The sequence below is a fragment of the Diadema setosum genome, chromosome 14 (genome assembly GCF_964275005.1).
Source record: "Diadema setosum chromosome 14, eeDiaSeto1, whole genome shotgun sequence".
Classification (NCBI taxonomy): Eukaryota; Metazoa; Echinodermata; class Echinoidea; order Diadematoida; family Diadematidae; genus Diadema; species Diadema setosum.
The window spans coordinates 21,085,332-21,091,402 of record NC_092698.1 but is presented as its reverse complement, the minus strand read 5'-3'; positions in this window follow the sequence as shown (position 1 = coordinate 21,091,402).

Sequence of the window (6,071 nt, the reverse complement as noted above, 5' to 3'; positions counted from 1 at the left end):
AGTTGGTATTCTTCTATTGAATCATCAAGTGCCTGTATAAATTATAGAATTTTCAAGAAAAAATTTGGCCTTGAGAAATACTTATTAATACTCCCACGAAAATATGCCATTAACTTGACTAAATTCAGATTGGGTTTTACCCATCTCCCCGTAGTACTAGGAAGATTTGGAGATACTAGTTATGATGAAAGGTACTGTACTCTGTGGAAAAGTGAAAAGATTGGTGATGAATTTCATGTCCTTTTTGAATGCAGTTCATTAGAAAATACCAGGTCAGAATTATTACCAAGTTATTATTATACTAAGCCAAATACATATAAAATGGAAAAGCTGTTTAATGTTGCAGATAGAAAGATTTTGATCATACTTGCCAAGTTTGCCCATACTATTATGGTGGAACTCAAGTCCTCTAAGCCACCATTTCAGCTCCTCCCCACCCTGATCCCTCCCCTTCCCCATAGAATACATTTCCCCCCTCCTAATTCCATGACTCTTGATATTATTGTTTTACTTAGAAACTATAATGTCTTATGCACCATTACTATTTATCCGGTTCCGACTTAAAGGGATGGTTCAATAGTGGAACAAAATCGAAGCTTTCAACTGTCTTTAAAAAAAACTCTTTGTTATTGTATACTCCGATTAAAATGTAACTTTGTTACTTTAGAACCCATTTGCATTTTTGTCCTAGTTTTTGAGAACTTACAATTCAAAAGTGATGAAAAATTTGTTAATCGATGAATTTATAATCGAAAATCATTTTTTATATATATTTTAGACCTCCCTCTACCCCACTGCTGAACATTCCCTTTAAGTAATTAAGTAATTAATTTTGCTTACTGCCAAGTAGACCTTGATTCACAGATTGAGTGACGGCTGACAACTGTATATACATGTATATTTGTAAATATGTTCTTTTATCGTTATAGTATTATATTATGTTTATGTTATGTGCGTTTAAGCCTTTATATGCCCCCACGGGGCCAAAAGGTGTTATTCTCAATAAAGTTCAAAGTTCAAAGCTTTCAGATACTAGTAGGTCCCTAAACTCGAGAAAAGTGTGAACTGAAGCTCTTCCTGGGTCTATAGTATTTACCGTGCCAGCTGTCTGTGCGATGAACTGATGCTGGATTGTGGGACGAGAAACACGATAAACCACCGCAGAAACAACAAGAAAGGGATTATCAGGTTAAAAACTGAAATTGAGCACGCTCTATCAACATATTCGGTCTATTATTAATACCAACTATAAAAAGACATATCATATCACACTAAAAGCTGCTGAAAACACACTTTCCCATTTATTTTATATAGAAGAAGAATATAATATTATGCATAGCTCTTTCAGAAAATATGAAAAACTCAAGATTGACTTGGTTGACCCGTTTCACATTTTTGAGTGCTGACGTAAAATCACGGAGTGCGACTTTTTCTTGCTTTTGTGATGCACGGTCGCATATTTCTGTATACATTTATTTTTCCCTTTTCATCAATCGTATTACATTCACTCTTTCTTTACTTTGTGATACTAGTAGTTATTGGATTTTTAAAGTAGGCCTAATTTAGAATTAAGTTTGCATTACTGAATTGAAATTGTGAAATATGTTTTTACATTGGACTCCGATACCCGAAATATGGGTAATTGTTGAGTAAAATAAACTTTTAAACTTTCAAACTTAATAAATAACACTCCGTATGTGAAGCAAATTCTGCAGCATTTCGACCAACCGGTTACAATAATGTTGGCCTGGTCTCCGCCCCCGGCACAGTCAGGTGGTGCCACACTCAGGTGGCCTAATTTAGGCCTAATTTAGAATTAAGTTTGCATTACTGAATTGAAATTGTGAGAATTGAAAATGTGAAATATGTTTTTACATTGGACTCCGATACCCGAAATATGGGTAATTGTTGAGTAAAATAAACTTTTAAACTTTCAAACTTAATAAAAAGCACTCCGTATGTGAAGCAAATTCTGCAGCATTTCGACCAACCGGTTACAATAATGTTGGCCTGGTCTCCGCCCCCGGCACAGTCAAGTGGTCCCACACTCAGGTGGCTATCATAAGCCTGCATGCCCCGTTTCCCGATTTTTCAGGAATGGGGTATATTTCAGGAGTTAGCCCACCGCGCAGAAATGAACGTGTGCCTATGGGGATCGCGAACCCCGATAAAAACGTCTGAAATTTCATTTTTACGTCGTTGTATCCCCAAAAAGTTGGAAAATAGTTTTTTAAGAAACCACTGAACACAATTCCGTAAAAATTACGGTTAGAAAAGACGTCATAAAGACAAAATAAACTCAAATACAGACAAGCGCTCACGATCACTATATCGATACCAATGGGTGGGACAGCTCGGTCCACCCTCGACGGGTGGGACGAGATGTCCCGTGGACCGAGTTAGCCCGACCCCATTTCAGGGGCTCAACTGGGGCGAGGGGAATTCCGAAGGAAAAAAAAAAACCGTTAAATAAGGGGTATTTCAGTATTTTTCCCTAGATATTTTTCATTAGGGGTACAGTTTTCAAATCTTTCCCAAACAAACCTGAAATAAAGTGCAGAATAGAGCTAGTTTTCACCCCCCCCCAAAAAAAAAAAAAAATAGATAAATGAACAAATAAAAAAAAATAGAGGTAGATAGTGGGGTATCTTTGGTGTCTGCCCGATTCTCCCGAATACTTTCTGTGCATAAAGCATGCCGGCCCGGGCTGGCTTCCCTTCCAAAAGCCTGTGCTATATAGGGAGTCAAAATCCCTATACCCATGTCATATTTTCCGTCCTTTTAAGAATCTTGAACAAGCATGGGCCTATTTTGTGTATAGGGCCAATAAATGGTTGACCACGGTGCATTGGGGCGGTCCAAATTTCGAAGTCCAATGTATTAATGACGTTTTGTCCCAGATGTTTGGGCATTAATCTAAGTCCTTTAACTCACATTTACAATGGCAGTTTACAATGGCATTTGTAGAGTTCTGAAGAGAATGAAAATTTCGAAGGTTATATCACACCTTATTATGAATACGGGGTTATCGCCCTGTTTGTATTATACTAGGGTACACACAAACAGGACAACAAAGAATACATCAATAATTACAAACATAATCCAAGAGCCTATATCTGTATTTTCAAAGATACACTTTCATCGAAAAAGCAATTCACTCCAGGGTTATAATCGTGTTAACATTCATGATACTTTTGTTGTTGTTGTTGTTGTTGTTGTTGTTTTTGTTGTTGTTGTTGTTGTTTGAAATTCGTAAAAATCACTGTATACTTCTCACGCAAATTCTTACTTTAATTTCAATTCATTTCCATATTTTAGCATAATGCACATAAAACGATACAAAATAATTGTACAATAATATATACAATGCAAGGAAAATTTCACCGAATTTATCAGTCAATATAAGTCAGTGATGCAAAAAAGATACATTAATTATCAGTTGGCGATAACGTGACAAACAACCAAAGTAAAACACAGTGCATCTATTTCCATGTCATATGGGCCCTACATTAATCAAACTTGTATAGGTAGACGTATAACTGGATAGCAAGCATGGTGTTATTCTTTTGTTCTTTTTTATTGGCGACATATACTTAACTCAGTGAAAATATGGAGGAACATGATATAGAACGCAAAATTTGTTGCTTATAGGTCCCAGTTTCCGAAGCTATCGATAATCATTCTAACACAGTGATTTTTTTTCTTATTCTCCTATAAGGTCTTCAATACCATATCAACCACAATATCATTCTTTTGTATAATTTATATGGCTATAAAATGGTATCAGAGAGAAGGCCTTGAAGTGGTTCAAAAACTTAACCTGTTACGTTAAACGGTCACAGTTCTATAGTACAGCCGCATGGCGTTCCCCAAATATGTCTTTTTTTTTTTTCACTTGAATGATTTTCCAAGTTCTTGTGATATTCTCTCGCTCTTAATGTTTACATCAATAAATAATTGTTCTCTCTCTTCAGTCGGATCCAAATGTTTTGGTATAGATACGGGATAAATCTATAAACCTTAGAGATGATGAAGTGGTTTAAAGCAAATGAGTTATCATTAAAGGGAAAAATCCAGTCCAAATATAAGATAGTCTGATATAAAAGAGTAAAATCTTACGAGTTCAACGGAAACTTCAATAATAATATTGATAAATAAATAAATTGGATGAAAAATAAGGCAGTTATGACATTTTGAAGTTTTGCTAATTTCTGCAAAACAGTTGCGAATTGTATATACAGTGGATGATTGAATAATAATAACAATATGCAAGACTAAGTGAGCTAACCATGTCATATCCTCACAATTTTCCATTGATCCTGTACCCAAAAAAAAAAAACACCGAAAATTCAATGTTTCTGTTATTGAAGTCTGAAACATTATGTTATTCCTGATTAAAGAACTTCAGAATAGTGATCAGTTAGATATGTACCAGGATTTGAAGCTCGGACATAATTGCGCTTGAGTGAAAAACTGGAAATTTCAAAATTATATATACTTATACACGTACGTACAAACTATTTTGCAAGTTGTGAGGGTATACTATGACATGCCCACTTTGCCATTTGCATATTTATATTGACCGTTCAAGAACTGCTTCCTGAGAAATTGACGAAACTTCAACATGTCATAACTTCCTTATATTTACCCGATTTTGATCAAAATTTTACCTTTGAACTCGCATTATTTTACTCTTTCTTATATTAGATGTGCTTTTAGTTGGATTGTATTTCCCCTTTAAGCCTATCAAAGTAAGCCAAAGGTTATGCTTTTTAGTCAATATATAAATGATTTACCTGTTATGAATTACTTCTTAATAACATAACTATGAGGTAAATCCATCGAGACTTATAAGTTAGATTTTGGAAAAGAAACTTTCCTGCATGGAAAAGTACGAAGAGTGAGTTTGTGCTGACATTAATATCGAAATGTAGGTATTAGGCCCTATAAACAAAATTAAGACTTTGTTTCTTTGCTTTGCTTATCAATAATGTTAGATTCTACATTAAGTTGAATACCTTGCATGATGCCCCGGGCCGTATCAGGGCAATTACCCCCAGGAGCCCCCCCCCCCCCCCCCCTCCCCCGTTAAATACTGGTTAGTGATAAGGTTAAGAGTAAAGGTTAGAGTTATATGATTAGGTTTATAGGGTTATAGTTTGGGTTAGGGTTAGAATTAAGTTCAAGATAACGATTAGGGGTAGGGACAAGCAGAGGGTCTGTTGTAATTGCCCTGGTATAGACCCATATGGAATGACATTTTTTAAGGTAAAATTATAATACGAGGGCAATGTATAGTTGGTACAATGTACACTACATCTTTAATGATTTCGGCCTACTCTTGCCTCCATCATTCATGTATTTAATTCATTAATGTTTAGATGAACTTATTATGGTGAAGTACCGGTAAACATTTACTCATAAATACTAATTTAAAACAATTAAAATTGTTCACTCCGTCAATGCACATTACTAAGTCTATCAAACATCAAGTTGAGCCGGGTTGAGTCAATTTATTGACACCATGCAGACAAAATCGTATTATACAATTACTGTACACAGCTTGTTACCATAACATACATGTACAGACTAATTCTAAGCAATACTTACAGTGCAAGGACGTAGCGAGGGGGGGTGTTTTGGGTGTTCAAACACCCCCCTTTGCCGAAATGGGGGTGTTTGAGGTGTTCAAACACCTCCCTTGGGCAAAAGGGAGGTGTTTGAGCTGTTCAACACCCCTCTTCAACAGTGTTTAGATGTTTAAAAAATGAAACAAAAGCTGTCTTTACCGCTTTTATTTCCGTTTTGAATTCCGCCTTTCCTTTCTTTTGTGTTCATTTTCTTTCTCTCTCTCTCTCTTCCCTGCTTTGCTTTCTGGTCGAATCGCGAAGATACATTGCGCATAATGTTCACCGTTTACCGGTATTAAACCGTACGCGGTACCGTAAATTGTGTATGATGCATAATTATTATGTGTGTGCAATGCATGCTATACCGATTCTGTGACGCGCTTTGTGTATTATCGAAACATCGACGTTTCTACTTCTTCTCTTCTTTCTTTTCCTTACCTT